Source organism: Podarcis gaigeae, assembly GCF_964106915.1.
Source record: "Podarcis gaigeae genome assembly, chromosome: 4".
Taxonomy (NCBI): Eukaryota; Metazoa; Chordata; class Lepidosauria; order Squamata; family Lacertidae; genus Podarcis; species Podarcis gaigeae.
In genome coordinates, this window is record NC_139677.1 from 42,999,368 (window position 1) to 43,018,827 (window position 19,460).

The 19,460-nt window shown below is 40.6% G+C and overlaps 1 long non-coding RNA gene across 2 annotated transcripts in view; it reads left to right on the top strand.

The window, feature by feature from the left end:
* LOC310842580 overlaps positions 1-17,993 on the top strand; it is a 28,897-nt gene extending 10,904 nt beyond the window's left edge. Inside the window, exon 3 of one of the 2 annotated variants that reach the window (XR_014563237.1) lies at positions 17,893-17,993. This is a non-coding gene — a long non-coding RNA (uncharacterized lncRNA). Of the gene's footprint in view, positions 1-17,823 lie in introns of both variants that reach the window. The other variant, XR_014563238.1, reaches the window with a different exon arrangement.
* The last annotated feature ends 1,467 nt before the right edge of the window (positions 17,994-19,460 follow it).

Here is a 19,460-nt window from a genome sequence, read left to right on the forward strand (position 1 = left end):
AAGAATTCTAGGAACTGTAGTTTGGTGGAAGCTGTGTGCTTTAAATGTGTTAAATGCACTTTAAATATATGGCATTGCCATGACCTCAATTTCCAGTGGGCCTGCCTGGCACACCCTAGCTTCCTCCGCCCCCCCCCAAAAAAATACAGCTCCTCTGACATGAAGTGCTGTGAGATTGTTCAAAGGGAACTAGCCTTCACTAAATTTCCCCATCTTGTACTGTGAGCCCTTTTTTCTTAAACATCATTCTCTATCTCCATGTGGCTCTCCAGATACTGGACTACAGTTTGAATAATACCAAATCATTGGCTATGCTGGCTGGGACTCATGCAAGTTGTAGTCCAACATCCATCTTTAGGCTTTAGGTTCTCTTTTCTTGGTCTGTTATCTTTTCTGCATCCTTCCTTTAGCTCCCTTGGCTCTGTATGTCCTGTCCATTTTGCTTCCCGAGGCCCCACGACCTCTTCCCAGTCTTTATCCTTGTTCTGTGTTCCAATGTTTTTCTTACAAAGCTGACAATATCTCCTTCCTTCACAAAATTTGGAGTGAAAGCTCTTCACTGGCCAGGCCAACTGAACATTTCATGGCACCACACTTCTTCAGCAGTCAGGTCCCAACTACATATGACATTAACATAGAGGGTATCCAACATTAGTCATACTCAGAGGAGACCTGAGTATGACTTAATTTGATATCACTCATAATAATTGCAAGGGTTTTAAAAAATCATTTTGCAGTGAAAACTCTGGCACTGAGGGCCAAATTAAATAGAAGCATTACTGAAAGCCCCTCCCATGGCCCAGTCCCGATCACACATAACTTGTTGCTATTTGCATTGGGAGAAAAGCACCAATTTGGTGCAAGTAGGTACTTTCCTTCCAATGCAAATGGAATGTGGATTTGGACTGTAGCAGATACAAAGGGTTAAAGCCATTTTCATACATCCTGCCCCCACCCTGGATAGGGTCCCACAACATCTACTATTTGCATGAGAACACCATGTCTAATTTGCTCCATGCTATCAGAGGTTTCACTGCAGCAGGCACTGTGAATTGTATAAGACATTGTAGCAGTGATGCCCAGCAAAACATTCTAAGATGGTACAGTAGTAAATTTGGTAACAGTTGGGAGGGGCTGTTGAACATAATTTTTGCACGTATATGGTGATCTTGTAAACCAAAATATAACAGACTGGAACCATTTGCATGCAGGAAATCAGCTGGACTAAGGATAACTCAACTGAGATAATTTCAAACTAATATTCAGATTTTAAAATGACAATGTATAGTGAGCAATTAGTCGGCTATTGCTAAACTGGTATTAGCAAGAAATTTGGAGACAGAAAACTCTTGAAGATTTGGGTCAAAAGACAGTAAGCCAAAGAATACAACAAAAAATGCTCTTATTAATCTGGAAACAATTTGTGAATTTAAAAAAAGCTATATGCTGAATTTCTTGTATTAGATCATGTGTTGGCTTCACGTCTTAAAACTGGAATTAACATGAGGGAGGAGGCACAAGTTCAAATTGGGAGTGCTGAAAACTTATGGAACAGTGTGGGCTGTGCCAAGCTATGCTGAGTGACATTGTGTACATCCATTAAACAGCTCAGCCAGCCAAGTCTGTACAAACAAAACTTCACATGTATTGGCTTCTATACATTAAAAATGGTGCTGTGAATTAATACAGAAGGTCAAATTAGACATGGCAAAATTGAGTCATGCCTAAGTTATTGTCACTCTTCAAAGGTAAAGGTACCCCTGCCCGTACGGGCCAGTCGTGTCCGACTCTAGGGTTGCGTGCTCATCTCGCTCTATAGGTCGTGAGCCGGCGCCGTCTGAAGACACTTCGGGGTCACGTGGCCAGCGTGACGAAGCTGCAGCTGGCAAGCCAGCACCAGCAAAGCACACAGAAACGCCGTTTACCTTCCCGCTATAAAGCGGTACCTATTTATCTACTTGCACTTAAGAGTGATTTCGAACTGCTAGGTGGGCAGGAGCTGGGACCGAACGACGGGAGCTCACCCCGCCGCGGGGATTCGAACCGCCGACCATACGATCAGCAAGTCCAAGGCACTGAGGTTTTACCAACAGCACCACCCGCGTCCTGCTGTCACTCTTCATTTTTTGGCACAAATCAATAGGACCTAAAGTCACACGTTTTGCCTGCAAACCACTGCATCTGGCTGTTCCCTCTTCCCAAGTAGACTTAATTCTCACTAGGGGAAAAAAGCAGCTAGAGTCTACTAGTTTGGGGGCAACCAGCGGCAGTGGGGAAAAGATTCACTGCAATCCATAGTGATGTAAAAACACATGCTTTATATGAATTTATTGCTATGTAACCCTCAATTCTAGTTTGAATTGGCGTGCAGCTATCAGTTCTAGCAACCTCAAACCCAGGTTAGGCTCTTATTATAAGGTTTGCCAGAGTCGGATACGCTATGAACAACTTACGAAATGCCTAACTTCATATATGCCACAGCTTGTCAGTAGCAATATGCATCTGTGAAATGGATATCATTAATATCTAAAATATGTTTTATATAAAAAATTAAACATTAATAAAATTATTATTCTTTTATTAAAATTCTTTATTTAAAAACCATTGAATTTTTTCCTCAGTATAAATGACTCAGTCTAAGGAAACCTGTTTTTTTAAATAACTGAAGGCATGATAAATTATGCCAGTGAGAGCTATAAACAATAGAGAGACTACAGTTTTTTGGATAAAATGAAATGATCAGGACTAGATTCCAAATTTCTCAGAATTTAACATTTTTCTTCTCTTTGTGGTGTGTTCATGTGTGTGTTCACTTTTGGTCTTGAGTCACTGAGACTCAAGCCTGTCTTCAGAACACTCAATGCCGTTTATATCTTTCTATGCCAGATGATAGAACCAGATGCATATATATCAAAAAGGGCAAGGAGTTTATCCTTTCAACAGCTTAGGGAAGTGGTGGTGTTACAAGGTGCCAGTTCTCGCATGATGGTATTGCACTGACATGTCACATTATGCTGCTGTTTCTCAATACTCTGAAAAGCCCTTGTTTCTGTTGGTAGCACCGTCACTATAGATATCTATTTGTCATTCTGTTTACAAGCCCATTTGTCCCTTCCATATTTACTAGCTCCCGCTATTTTATGTGTACTTCTAAGTTCATACCACATTGTTTGCAAGGTCACTGAGTAGGAGAGAATGCAGTGTGTGTGTGTGTGTGTGTGTGTGTACTTTAAAAAAAGAGTTCCCATTCTCTTACTAAAGCTTCAACCTGTAGCTCTTCATAACTTGTGCAGCATTTAACATGGCCAAGTTTGCTACTGAAGTTTGGGTACTTGGATCAACCATTTAACTGTAATATTTTGCTATCAAAACTTGGTAATTACTATGTGTGGAAAAAATGCTGTGTAGTGCAAAAATGATACAACCACTCAGATATTAAAAATATGGTTTATGAGCTGTGTCCTTTTGAACATTGCCTCCTAGCCTGTTCTGTTCCAGACTGTTGCTCATTATAACTCTAAAACTAATTACTAATGGTGTTTTAAGATGCTACCACTTCAGGCAATATGGTGCTGCTACAGCCACAGAAATCTGGTTGATGCTAGTCTGTGGAAGCAACTTGGAATAGTTGTTTTTTTTATCACGATGGGCTTCCTGCTGAGATTTTGTTCTGATTAAGTCAGGGGATCCATTGTCTGCAAATCTAAAGCAGATTTTGTTTTGCCAGCAATAATTCCAGGGAGAACAACAAGATTTGGTATTAAGTGTAAATTTATGCCAAGAGACAACTGATGAAGACATTTATAGTTTGTCATAGTTGGACAAGGACCCAAGTTTGACCAAAGGCTATCACACAGTTTATTTACATTTAGGTACAAACATGAACTAGTGGGTTTTTTCTTCCTTCCTTTGCTACTCATAAAAACAGCCCTGGTGGATTAAGCGAAAGATGCATCGAGTCCAGAATCCTGTTTTCACTGTGGCCAGCCAGCCAAATGCCTATAGGAAGCCCCCAAGCAGGGCCTGAATGCAACAGCACTCTCTTCATGTGCTATTCCCAGAAATATGCTTCCAATGATGGAAGGATAACATAGCCAACATGACTAGGGTAAGGGTAAAGGTACACCTGAGGTCTAGTTGTGGCCGACTCTGGGGTTGCGGCGCTCATCTCACTTTATTGGCTGAGGGAGCCGGCGTACAGCTTCCGGGTCATGTGGCCGGCATGACTAAGCTGCTTCTGGTGAACCAGAGCAGCACACGGAAACGCCGTTTACCTTCCCGCCAGAGTGGTACCTATTTAGCTACTTGCACTTTGATGTGCTTTCGAACTGCTAGGCTGGCAGGAGCAGGGACCGAGCAACGGGAGCTCACCCCGTTTCGGGGATTCAAACCGCCGACCTTCTGATCGGGAAGACCTAGGCTCTGTGGTTAACCCACAGCGCTACCCGCGTCCCAACATGATTAGTAGCCATCAATAGCTATTCTCCATGACTAGCTAACATGACTAGTAGCCATCAATAGCTATTCTCCATGCCAAACTTCTTCTAAAGTCATCTAAGCTGGTGGCCATCACTACATCTAGTGAGAGAAAATTTCATAGTTTAACTATGGTGTTGTACAAAAAAGTGCTTTTTCTCTCTCTGCCCTGAATCTTCCAACATTCCGCTTCATTGCATGATGCCAAGTTCTAGTACGATGCATAAGCTTTTACACATCTATCATGCCCATCCTTATTTGAAAATATAACACACTGTTTTGCTACACGAGTCAATATACCACACTGTTCTTATTAGTGTGTGTTACAGTATTTCTGAACACCAATACTGCCACATTTACTCATGACAAGTGCCTTTCTGAGTAATCATACAACCCTCCCCCCACAAACACACACATCCAGTGTTAAAATCATTGAGTTGGGTGAGGGGTTTAGACCATCTAACAATGTCTTGCCCAACCTGATGCCCTCCAAATGTTTCTTTCTTTCTAGGAGGATTAGAGATTTCTTTTAAAAAATGAAAGCTCAGAGTCTGGGTCTCCTGTTAGGGGTACCAATGAAAGCCTTTGTGGGCATCATGGCACCCATAGGTGCTGGGGTGGCAACTCCTGCACCAGGTACTGTACATTTTTTGGAAAAGGCTTAGCATGAAAGACTGACAATCTAAGCTGTATCTTCTAAACAGCCCTGAAAAAAATACAGAAGTGTAAAATACAGGCACAATATATTCAGCTGTGCAAATATAGCCACGCCAAGAACGATAAAATTAATGTCTGCCTTCTTAACACTAGTTCTTTTAGAATAATTTTTAAAACATACAGTTAAAGAAGAAGTCAGAACTAATGCACAGCCTATCTGGAAATGGCACTATTTTAAAAGAATACAAGCAAACAATTATGAAAGTCCCCAATATAAATGTGCTCTTTTTTATTTTGTTTCACTTTTATAAGTATCAGCCAAGGCCAGTTTGGCTGGTTGTGGACAGGCAGGCCTATGTAAGTGGGCCTAGAAGACAATATTTTAAGAATCTTATGGCTTTCAAAATGCCACGGACTTATTTGTTTGTTTTCAGCAGTGCTTTTTTAGGGGGGGGATGCAGAGGTACGCATACCTCTAAACATTTTGTGAATGTAAGTTTGGCCTCATTGAGGGGCAGTATTTCAATATGAGTAGGAAAATGAGAGTACCCCTAAACATTTTTTTAAGGGAAAAAGCACTGGTTTTCAGTATCATCACCTGTCAGCTAAGCTGGCATTGCACAGTATATATGATCACCAGCTCTTCAATGTACACAAGTTAGCTTTAAAGTAGCAGTGACAATATGGAACACTTAGGAATTCTTATAGTAGCTGTAGTGTTGTGACAAAAGATTTTGTTTTATTGAAACAGTACATTTTGGCTGTGATCCAGATAAACATAATAAAGTGGAAAAAATAGCATAATGTATATAATATTGGAAACAATCCATTTAATTGTCAAAGCTCCTATGCAATATTTGTGGCATGGTTTTTAAAAGTATTTTTAGAGGATGGATGGGAAGTATACATTTTGTTAAAAAATCAATAGTCACTCATGGCTGAGTACAGGTTTTTATTAGGCAATCACCTCAGGCAGCTGGTTTGGGTGTGATGAAATGGCAGCAAGTTGTTAGTTGTTTAATTTACTTTTATTATAATTTTATTGCCAGGGAGGGAGGCAAGGTGCATGTGTGATCCTCTGCTGGCCTTAAGGTACTGTGAACCTTGACTAGGAAGGTGGGTCTACCCAAGTAAGTACTGAAATATAGGATGTGTCCATCCCTTGAGCCCTCAACCCACAATGGTTTGTTGCATCATATTTGGGCAGCTAGATTTTTAACAGCATGATTTATAGAAGAGACAGTCGAGATTTGCATTACTGAAATTGTAAGTAAGAGTTTAGTATGTGAAAGACCGAAATCCTATAACCACCCCAAAATGGGGTGTCCTGATTGAATCGGGACAGTTGAAGGACACGACACAGAACTCAACAAAACTTACTTTTGGGTAAACATGTATAGGATTGTGCAGTTTTCATTTTTCTGTACCATTTTCCAGCTAAATTTATTCCTATACTGACCCTACAAAGTATTGAGCAATATATAGATTTAATAGAACAACAATTTCAGCTATTTCTGTGTGAAATACTGCCAATGGCATATGGAATTTCAAAAAGCAGGAAAGAAGCCACCAAATTGGTTTATCCAGGGGAGCATTCTGCAGGCCTTTCTTGCTTGTTTACCACTTTCTCAAACAAACTTACACTTGTAAGGAGGGAGGAATCAGCAGTAGGGAAAAGTGGTATGTATAGACCTCACCCTTAAAGCCCAGATATGCAACAAACCAAAGATTCTAGCAAGTTTTTATTTAGTTTGCAATTATGTACATGGACACTTGCAAGCCCTGTGCTCTTTTGTTACCAAGTGTGACAAAGCAACACTTCAACAAGATTTTTCCCCACTAGAAATTATAGTTTAATCTTAGCCACAGATTGCATATTTTTCAACATTCTTCATGTGCAGTGACGTAGCTTCAACACCTGCATCCATCAATGCTACAAATTCTAATTATGTAACTGACATTAGCAAGATGTTCAGACAGAACAAGGAACACCCAAACATGACTGGACAGGATCTGCTTGAAGACTTGAAGAGCTGCATTTAATTGCAGCAGGCAAGACTACTTTGTTTTTTAAAATATATTTGCTTGATTATTAAAAAGTATTTCCCATTTACAGCATCTGCTTGAACACAAAATATGTTCAGTGATATTTTAAACATTTCTTTGTGCATTGCTTATTACTTGCTGGCAATTACGCATTAGTCAGTGTACAATTTCATCGTTCTCCAGTCAAAATAATTTCCCTCATTTCAACTGATCTCCATTACTAATTGACTATGCTTCCATGTTTTATTCCCAATCCAACTACATAAGAAATGCAACAGAAATGCAAATGATCTTGGATTATGTGTAGTCTGTAAATCATTTCTAAATTTATATTGCACACAGCAAAGCTCTCACCACACAATATAATGGGCTGCATTTTAAATTAAGGGAATGGCACAAAAGTTAGCTTTTTGTATTGATTTGAATGTGACTAAAATGTTAATAACATTTTCCAGAGTCAAAAAATCCACGTGTACAAAACAAACCATACTTGGCACTTGCATAGCTGAGGGGCCATGACAAAGAAGATTCTAGGTTTTATAGATACCTTCCACACTTCAGTCAGCAGAGCAGGGGTGGCCTAAGACATTTTGGCACCTGAGGCAAACCTCCAAATGGTGCCACACTCCTTCCAGGGAAGAAGGGTTGAGTGACGATCTACATCAGGATTTGCTGCCCCTATGAATCCTGTCACCTGAAGCCTCAGGGGTGGGTCGTCCCTTTAAAAAAATAAAATGCCTTGAATAATCTCAGTTCAGAGTACAGGTGGGGAGGGATTGGAGAGAGGGACGTTGCTATGCTTGGAAACTGAATCCACCAATAGAATAAAACAGTAAAGCTATATCTGGGCTGTACCAGTGGTATGTTGCTGGCATGGATGCTTTTTTAGAGGGTGGGGTGAATGGGGACAATTGCCCTGGACCAAAACCAGAATGAAAACAATGCTTCCTGCCTTAACTCTGATCTTTTGCCAAGAATAATAGCACCCACCAGTGCCCATAGAGAGTTTACCTTAATGATGGATCCTGTGTTTATTTTCTCGTTAACTACACGGAAGGTTTGGTGAAGTAGGAGCATAAAGGTTTGAGATATTACAGACTGTCAGCAGCTAGAAGGTTATGTAGGGAGAAATGGAGAGTTTTGGCTGTACCATCTGCAAATAGAATGGCTTAACAAAGTATTGGAGTTTGGCTTCATGGCCAAGTTAACAGATAGATTCAGGGAAGAAAAACAATGACAATGTAACTTTATGGCAAATTGGATTGATTTTATTGAATAAAGTAACGCCACCCAGTCTTCAAGCAGTGTGAGGCTCCAGGGTTTCCTTGCGCTTACCCAGGGTTTGGTTTCCTTAGAATGAGGAACAGTGGAGACGGATGTCTTTATGATATATGGTTTATTTACACAAAAATGCAACCTGAGCCTATGATGGAGGGACTCACAGCATTTTCACCCCAAGAGGGTCTTGCTTCTTCCATAGCCACAGCCTTGGATTCAAACAGAAATCAAGCATGGCTCTCACTCTGCAGCTTCTATCTGCTTCTCACTCTGCGCTCACTCTGCGCTCTCTTTCTCTCTCTCTCTCTCTCTCTCTCACACACACACACACACACACACACCCCTCTGGCTTTTGTCTTTCTCAATACCAGCCAGGTGAGTAAGAGGTCCCACCCATTCTTCCTTTCTTATACTAATGACTTTTATTTAGGGCCGTTAACTCACCAAGAAACTTCCCTGTCTTCTTCAGCAGTGGAATCTCCCAAACTCACGACAACACATTCAGCAGTAAACCCTAATATAATGGGTTTTGAGGTTATGGTTTACAAGTTTTTGATAGTAGGGACATCTTTGTTATTACCATATGTAGACAACTCCACTGGAATATAGTTTGATTATATAGCTACTAATTATAAGCTTAATATGATTATATATTAATCAGGGTAATTTAAATGAATAACCTCCAACCATAGTTTCAGCTTCTATCTCTATCTCTCTTTGAAAGCCTATGTGTATTGTGGTATTATACAGGATGTATAACAATGTTTATATTTTGTAACATATTGCAAATCTCATTTAAAATGGGAAGAAAAAGGAAATCCATTTCATATTGCTGCTCTTTTGACCTTTTGCTCCAGTTGTCAAAATGGCCCCTATTTCAGTATGCAAACAGCATAGCAAAGCTGGGGGTGAGGGCATATCAGTACAGTGGTACCTCAGGTTACATACGCTTCAGGTTACATATGCTTCAGGTTACAGACTCCACTAACCCAGATATAGTGCTTCAGGTTAAGAGCTTTGCTTCAGGTTGAGAACAGAAATCGGGCTCTGGCGGCGCGGCAGCAGCAGGAGGCCCCCTTTAGCTAAAGTGGTGCTTCAGGTTAAGAACAGTTTCAGGTTAAGAACGGACCTCCGTAACGAATTAAGTACGTAACCCGAGGTACCACTGTACTGGAATCAACACAAAAGTATCACAAACGAGCTTGCAACAATGAGAATTACAAAATAACTATATGGCAACTATATCCCACCCCTTGTCCGTCAGCCAATGAAAACCCTTTCCAGAACAATAACAAGTCACAATTCTGGCTGTAAAACATCAGTCATTATTTAGCCAGTTGGAAGTTGTATGTCTTCAGGGCTTTCTACAGGGCTTGGAAGCCTGAAGGCCTTGCATAGATCTGCTGACAGGGACCTGGGGAAAGCTAGTTCAAGGGAACAATAAGGAAGTAAAATAGGTGACAGCTTATCCAATCCTATACTGTACACACTCTCATAAAGTCCTTTGAACTAAATAGGTTTTAATTGAGTAGATATGCATAGGATTGGACTAGAAACGTTATTTATCTACAGTATATTTAATGCCACTCTTTTCATAGAGGACTCAGAAGAGTTTATATCAATGAAAGTACAATACAATAATCACAAAACATAACAAAAACTAAGAAGGGAATACAATTTAAAAAATCAATGCAACCCAGTTTAAAAACAGCAGAAATCGCACATTACAATACAAACATTTTTAATTTTTGTCTAAAGGACAATGAAATATTTGACGAATCAAACTTCTAGCATTGATTTCACTTCCTTTAGCTTGGTTTACTGATGAAATAAAAACTTTCTGCCTTCTTTCAGTTTAGTGTTTTCCAGTTTTAAAGTATGAGATGCAGACTCTGTGCACAAAAAATAAAAATAAACTCAAAACAAATCTCAGCACTTGAAAGTTTCCTTTGCTTACTATAATCATGTAACCACAGAACAAAGAGATGATCTGAACCATCTGCTACCAAGATTAGTAACTTTACCAGAATTCACTAAGATCTCTTTTGTGCTTAACTTTAATCCTATCAGCAGCTATGTATTATAGCTCAGCAAGCTGTCTGTTTCCACAAAGGAAACCTAAACAAAAAACAAAATACCCTACTTGGAAGAAACTATTAAACAGCCGAGAATGGATGAGTATACAAGATTCTATCCTGAATAATACAATATTATGAAGAGAAAAAATTAGATTGGGAAGGTCCCAGCTTCCATACTCAGCATCTCCAGAGAGGGATGGGAGAGATCTTTGTCTAAAAGCCAGAAGAGCTGCTGCCAGCCAGTGTAGGGAATACTGATCTAGATGGACCAATGGTCTAACTTGACATATATAATCATGGTGCTGCTACTACATCATTTCTATCCACCAAAAGTCCACCATGTTGCTTCAGCTTTGGGAAGATCAGTGCTTTTTCGGGGGGGGGATGACGGGGTACACATACCCCTAAACATTTTGTGAAGCTAAGTTTGGCCTCATTGAGTGGCAGTATTTAGATATGAGTAGGAAAATTAGAGTACCCCTAAACATTTTTTGAATTATGGTGTTGGAGGAGACTCTTGAGAATCCCATGGACTGCAAGAAGATCAAACCTTTCAATTCTTAAGGAAATCAGCCCTGAGCGCTCACTGGAAGGACAGATCGTGAAGCTGAGGCTCCAATACTTTGGCCACCTCATGAGAAGAGAAGACTCCCTGGAGAAGACCCTGATGTTGGGAAAGATTGAGGGCACAAGGAGAAGGGGACAACAGAGGACTAGATGGTTGGACAGTGTTCTCGAGGCTACCAACATGAGTTTGACCAAACTGTGGGAGGCAGTGGAAGACAGGAGTGCCTGACGTGCTCTGGTCCATGGGGTCACGAAGAGCTGGACATGACTAAACAACTAAACAACAACAACAAAACATTTTTTTTATTAAAAAAGCATTGGGGGAGATCATGTATCTTTAGATTGGGGTGGCTAAACCATATGTATTCATACCCTGGTCTGGTTCAGGCATTGCTCTAAATCAGAGTTTAATTTGATAAGAACTAGTTGCACCAACTATTGGGCTTGTGTGAACACACACACACACACACTTTCCTCTTCCAGAACAGCCACAAAGAAAAGTTTGCCTCCATTTTTTGTAACCATAGCTGTTGCTTCCATTTTTTCTAACCGCAGCTTCTCGCAGCTTACAGTTCTTTCAATGTCAGTTCCCTCTTGCATAAAAGTGGGCATTTGCTACCTCCTGTTTACACTTTAAAAAATGGCCTTAATATATTCCTGCCTTGCATTAATCTGTCTATGGTCATGTTTTTGGGAACTGCTTAAGGAGTTGTCAATCATTAACTTGAACAAACCCAGAAAAAGAAACTAAAAGATGGTAGAAAGGATTGTGCTTTAGGGCAGGCACAGAGCTTCCACATTCATTCAGATCAGTGGAAGTATTTCTATTGCTGTAGAACTTAGGGCAAGCACAGCTAAATAATTATAGGCAAGGGAGTTCTTTCTGGAATTAGTCCTTACAAAGTGTTACATGCATATACTAATCCTGAGTAAATTTCTGTTGTATACTGTCTATTCCCCACCACCACCACCAGGGAGTTGGCAGTAGGAAGGAAGGAAAGCCATAATAAAGGCCATTTATTTAGGCCATTTTAAGGATGAAAGATATGCGCCGTCTCCCACAGCACGAAGGCTGAAGGGCGCGTTGTTGACAAATTTTGAGCTTGCTTACCACCAGCAGCAACAACAACAAGGCAGTGTGCGGCCTGCAAGTTTCATGTCAAAGTACTCTTGCAGTCCACTTGGTATGAAAAGTTGGACCAACCTGTGTTATATGCTCCTAACATCTCCAACTGATGGGAAATTCCATGGGCACCACAACCCAAGTTCTTTTCCGCTTTATGCTTTAACACCCTCCACCCTTTCATATCACTTTACAATTTTAAAAAGTCCTTATGAAAATCCATTAGCAAATTTTTCCTAACATACACATTTTTTAAGAAAAAAATTCACATGCACATTTCAAGGGGTGGCTGTGTTTTGGTTCATATAGTTTTGGAATGTGCATATTAGGGAGTTGTGCATTTACATGCAAATAATCCGATTTCACCCCATCCCTATTTAAGTGCACAGAAAGACACACCCCTCTGGAAATTAGATACATTTTCTCATGACTCATGCATTTAATTTTCACTGAAATGCATCAGCATTCTACCACTAAAGTTCTGTTTGATTTATGCAAGTCCTCAGCGGGGAACTCTGCAATAAACACTCAAAACTTACTATAAAAATAGTTTATTATAGGGATATCAGATTTTCTCTAAGACAGCTGACAGATATGAAATATGCTTGCTCCACTGTTTGTACAGTTTCAGGAGATCAAGATTAGCTTGGGCCTGAAGCAAATTTACTATTGAGCTTTATGTATTAGAACTGCTGCCCTTGAGTTACATTTACAGTTACAGTTGAACTGGGAGATGATGCGAGCACTGTTTCTCTCCTGTAACCCTACACCCCTGCCTATGCTAAAGAACAGAACATGAGATATACCACAAAGTAGAGTCACAAATAGAGTGGTGGTACTGTAGATGGAACATCAGGAAAAAACAACAGACAAAAGATGCTACCATTATCCTCATCTTCAACCATCTTCAATTAAATCTTCAATTTAATTCAACCATGAATTAAAAGGCAAAGGAATAATCTCCGAGTCCCAAACTATGATGTTTGCCAGTTTTTGCTACAGCTTTAAGGAACCAGCATTTTTAAATTGCTTCAACTAAGGTTAGATAATAAAACATGTCGCTAATAAGGCTGCAAGTACTTCGGTTTAACTTGAGGGGGAAATACACACGTACACACAAACACGGGTATTCCCCATGTGCAGAGTTCTTAATCCAGGCGGCGTATCTGTTTTAGGAAGTTAATACTTGTTGCACAACATAAGGGAAAGAAACATATACCAGGTACTGTGGTACCTCGGGTTAAGTACTTAATTCGTTCCGGAGGTCTGTTCTTAACCTGAAACTTCTTAACCTGAAGCACTACTTTAGCTAATGGGGCCTCCTCCTGCTGCTGCACTGCCGGAGCACGATTTCTGTTCTCATCCTGAAGCAAAGTTCTTAACCTGAGGTACTATTTCTGGGTTAGTGGAGTCTGTAACCTGAAGCATATGTAACCTGAGGTACCACTGTATTTTGTGCTGTTCCACACATAATCAGACCCTTGGAAGCAAATCTCACTCCCTCTTGTGTACCTGACCGCCATTCTCCTGACCACCATTCTATGATGAATGGATTCTGATAAAAGGCGAATGAGATTCCTAAACCTTATGTGAAAAGGTGGTAAATTCAGCAAACACATTTTTTCTCCCTGCAACATAGTGAGCTGTGCCTGCCAGAATCCTGTTTCCTACACAAAGAGGCAGGAGGTCACCCAATTTATTGAAATGCCAATAAATATTTGATTTTTTTTAAAAGCCTTTCTTTTTGGCATGGGTTATTTAAAGAAGGGATATTTCCAAAATAATTTCTTCATTTCCCTTCCACTTTCTTGACTTTTTTGTTTTTGAAAGATGCTCAATTAGCGTTTGCAGTGACTTCTGAAAATGCTGACATGTCCATTTTATCATTATTTATGATGTTTTTAAAAACTAGAAGCAAACTGCTCTGCTAAAATATAGAATTGGTAACATTTACAAGACAACTGGGAAAGCCTGATAAACACCAGTGGGCTACTGCATGCATTGTCTGAAATGCACAATCCCCCTTTTTGTCAATAGTTGGTGCTACTTAGCCTTTGAGATAGCACCTCTTAAATCAATACATCCTTTTTAATTTTTAATGTCCCCCTGCCATTAGCTCATTCTCATGTCCCCTTTTTATTGCTTATCAAAGCAATTGGCTATGACCTTGACATTTTTTCTGTCTCTTCCCTTCCCTGGTTTTTGTGCAAAGCTCGTGTTTCAAGCACAGAAATCCCTTTCCAGTGATTTGACAACCCTCTTCCAGTCTGATGCATTCAGGTGTGTACAGTGCATTGTTTTGCTGAAAGGCAGCTTTACGGTTCCCAGGATAAGGTATATAAAGCCTGGGTTATGGGGCTCTTCACAATCCCATTCTTGTCATATGTAAACAGCCAGTGGCATATGATCAGAGACACTTTTGTTTCACCATTACTGCAGGAAAGAAAGAAACCAAGGGCTGCGCATTATTTAATGAGATGACATGGCACAAACATGTGTTCCCCTCTTATTATTTCTTCTCATTCTGATTTTCTCTGAGGAAGTTTGGGGAAATGGTCCATGTTTTCATCTCCTCGATTGCAACAAGTCAGGGTTGAGGCTTTTATGCTTTTCAAAAGCTTATTTCACACTCTCGTTTTCAGGAATATTAACACTGTGTGTGTGTGTGTGTGTGTGTGTGTGTGTGCGCGTGTGTGTGTGTGTGCGTGCAGGTGCACACACATACCCAAAATTTGCATAAACAAGGATCATAGAAATGATACATATAGGTAGACCAAGTCTTCTCATGTCAATTGCTTATCACAGAAAACAGCAAATTTGCAGCAATATCTACAACATATTCTTGGTTCGTGGATTAGTTTAAACAAAAACAAAGGGGAAACAGGATAGAACAGAATTAACTCATAACATTCAGCATCACATAGCTAAACACCTAATCACTTACCCTTGTAGTTGTGCTTAGTTAAGTATGAGTAATAGTCATTTTCTTCTTTGTCCTCATTAGTCTTCAGCCCAACAAAATTCTAGATGGAGCCATCACAGAGATAATTTCAGGAAGCAACGTGGGAGCTCTCTCTTTTTATTCTCTTTTAGAAATGGCAGCCATTTTTTGTCATGCTGTGCTATATATCAGCAATTTTGTGTTATGCCACACACCCTCACCAGATGTTTTGTGACTGGCATCCAGAGCACTTTCTCAAAATTCCAGATGTGCCCACATACCCAAAAGGTTTGGTGACCCCCATGACTTTGTTTTATTTGTTGACTGTCAATGGACTCATCAAGCCTTATTTTCAAAAGTCTGTACCTTCTGATTTCAGAAACATGTTTTTACAGTTCCAACGAAGAATCTAAATGGGTAGATTTAAGAAATTATGGACTCTTAGTGAAAGTACATTGCAACAAGAAAGGAGGAAAGTGTTCATCATGCTCTCATGAGACAAATCCTGGCTCAGAAGACCACTTTTGGAACTGAGTACAGAAGTGTGTGTGGCTGAAAACATGTATTGGATTTGTTACAACTCTAGCTTGGAAAATTCTGGCTTCCCTAACAAAAGGAGAGAGGAAAGAAAATGGAACTGGGGGGGAAAGGCAGCCCGGAGAGAAAAATGTAACTCCTTTCCAGCATTTAGCACCTTCTCAATTTTCCTCAGTGTCCATTGCTCCATGGCAAACATAAGACCTTCTATCATTATAAATGCTTCCTTAGGAAAATTATACTGTTATAGCAAAGGTAGAGATCCCAAAACTTGCTATACAGCGAGCAAAGATCCACCCTGGGGTTGGTGGCTGGCGCCATGGCAAGTGTGTGTGTGGTGTGCTGGGGGCGTCTCAGAGAGAGGCGCTTCTGCTGCAAGGGATTGCAGCATTGGAGAGGGGCACTGTCACCTCTCCAATTCCACCCCCAGGTCAGGCTTGACTGAGTGAGGGGTTAGAGCTGCAAGTGATCTCGGCATCGGAGGAGGGGTGCTGCCACCTCTCCACTGCCTGTGGCCAAGTGGCAGATAACCCTTCCCTCTTGGCTGGCCCATGGGCGGCCATAAGGAGAAGGAGATGCTGCCACCATCGCCCCAGGCCCCAAAGTGCAACTTCCCTCGATGAGGGAACTGTGGTGGGGGAGCCCCCTCAAAAATGTGCCCAGGGCAGTGGCCCCCCACACTACTCCACTGCTTAGAATGTAAACAAACAAATATAGTGTCCAAGTTATGCCTGTGTTGCAGTACTTGTGAATGAATTGAATGAGCTTTTCAGTGGATATTGAGAGGACATTCCTTCCAGATTCTTAGGAACTTAGCTCTATGGGTTATCTAGGTCAGGCATAGGCAAACTCGGCCCTCCAGATGTTTTGGGACTACAGCTCCCATCATTACTGACAACTGGTCCTGTTAGCTAGGGATGATGGAAGTTGTAGTCCCAAAACATCTGGAGGGCCGTGTTTGCCTATGCCTGATCTAGATACTGTGGAAAGCAAATTAAAGAAAGGAATTGAATAAATAAAAAATTATGGCAAAAGACTTGTATTAATCTGGCTGAACAAGCCATAGACTTCATTTGCAAGTCTCTTTGGTAACAGTTATTGCAGCAGATAAATATATTTTCTCAGTGACCATAGTGCCAATTAATTCCAGTTGAGTGTTAAGCCCAGGTTCCAACCTCTTCTATAGAAAATTATTAATTGCTTGCTGTGATGACTTTGTTCCATTATCTGCTGATTAAGTCTCTCACCTTCAATCAATCAGTCTTGGATTGCTAGTATTATGGAGTTCTTGAATTTTTTTTAAATAAAAATGATTTAGATAAATATTTAGCCACGGTTCCTTATTGGATTATAACAACTCTACATTTTCCTGATTTAAGGTCCAAATGTTTCATTCATTAAATTAACATTTTAATTTTAGGAAATAAAATATGAGATTTAAAAATATAACAGCTTAGCATTTTCATCACTCATTTGGGTCTCCAAATGATTGTGTCAATTATCCATGATTCCCTATGTTTCCTAAGGCCACCAGCAATTCAATAAGAAAGTTCCCCAAAGGTATCAGCCCCTAGGATTTGCCATTTTAGCAGGTCATTCAGTAAGCCTAAATCCTACTAGAAATTGTATGACCTTCTGATCGGCAAGTCCTAGGCTCTGTGGTTTAACCCACAGCACCACCCACGTCCCTGTACACCACCAGAAACTGCATTCAGTCTCACATATCTAGCACCAAGTATATACTCTTGAAATCAGGGCATTTGTACAACCTGTCCTGAACCTTGGTGTACCTGGTGGCAAGTCCTGATAGCACACAGTCCCAAAGACAACACTAGAGTGTAGTTAGACAGTCCAAATGGTCAAATACCAGTCCAAGTCCAATACAACAAGCAAGGTTCAAAGTCAATTCATAAGGTTAGGTTCTCGCCTCTGCAGAAAATCCAGGGTTGGAACATATGGGGTCAGTCCCAAAGTCACAGTCCAGTGACATTCCCAAGGCAACCAAGCAGTGATCTTGAGTTTGCTCCTACTGAGCAGCTATGCCTCTCCACTTGATGAAGCATGTGACCCTCATCTGCCCTGAGCTTAATCCAGCTGAGTGATCTCAAATATCCTTCCAGACCTAACGAGTCTCATGATCTTCACCTGGTCTACTACTGAACTAGGCTATGTTCCCTTGCCTGCCTCAGTCTCCTGGAGTACACTTCTTGCAAAGCCTCAGAGTCCGCTGTGTCTATAAAGACGGGGGCACCTCTGGTTCTGGTGATGTTCTCCTTCCCCAGGATCCTGTGAACTGTCTGCAAGCCCATCAACATCCTTCAATGTCCTGTGAGTACCTCCTAAGTCCCCAATCTCCCTCTCCTCATATTAAGCCTGTCCTGGTGTGTGCCAGTCATGGCTACACCCCTCGCTGGGATCCTCCTCCCCTTCCTTGGTGTCCTGCCAACTCATGTCACAACTCCAGTTAACCGTCAGTAGCAGCTATAGCCACCATGGCAGCACCAACCTAATGCTCTAGGTCAATGCATGATGCCAGCACCATGGGTTGTAATATTTCACTAATAGTGCAATAATTGTGCTCCACTCTAAGCAGCTGTGCAGCAAGTAATCAGAAGAATGGTCCACTAGTTTATAGGGATGGGAAATCTGGTGTCATGGTTTTGAGTGGTAATCAGACTTGCAGAAGTTGATGTTTCTGTTTTGAATTGAGAAGACCATGTAGACATCTTGGTTTATTTCTGTATATGGTCTGGAGTAATTCTAAGAACTCAACCAACTGGACTTCCAGAGTTTTCCTCAGGAGAAACAGTTCCACAGCATAATTCACTGTGAAAAATCTAGAATGAAGAGCGGGGATAAATAAACTGCTTGCTCAGTTCAACATTTTGGCAGGTAAAAATACAAATTGGCAGTTCTCTAATTAAGATAGACAAATTACCGACTTAATTGACCATACATAATGGAAAACAAATGCAAAGAGCATCATTATCTATAAATTTGGGGGCGGGGGAGAGATGTTTTCAATCTAACAGAGATAAGAGTTATAGGCATAATTTATTTGAATGTGTTAACTTCAACTATTTTAAATTGTGTGTGTGTGTTTGTGTGAAAAACAAGGACCAGATATGAGCTTTATTAAGTTAAAAGTGCAACTAACTGTTCCTTATACATAGAACATAAATATTTGCTATAAATACAGGATGGTTTCCATGGGTGAATTGGTAACTATAGGTAAGAATGTGCCCTTACAGGTACCTCTAGCTTCTTAGATGAAAGGAGGCATTTGATATTCTAGCTACAGTGAAGTAAGCTCTATGGAGTCAGACTGTGAAGCAATTACTCTGGGGTGCCTGCATTGAAGTAGCTGGCAATGCAATCCCAAATACCTTATATATCAAAGAAAAGGAGGAGCAAAGGTACCTTCGATTTCACATGATTGTATTTCTGTACAAAGGTACTTGGACTTACTTTGAATTAGTAGGGCAGAAGAGATAGGCATCTAAGCCAGGGGCAGCTAATGTAATGCTCTTCAGATTTTGGTGACTACAGCTGTAATCGGCTTCAACCAGCATGGCCAATGGTCTGGCATGATCAAATTATTAGTTCAATAACATGTTGACAGTGCCACATTGGCTACTGCTGAGCTAAGGGCTAGTATCACCTTCATAATCTAGATTCCTACCTGTCCCATACAAGGTATGAGTATAACCAGCAGAAAGTTGGACCCTTGAGTCACAAGGGAGTCAAAGGACAGTTA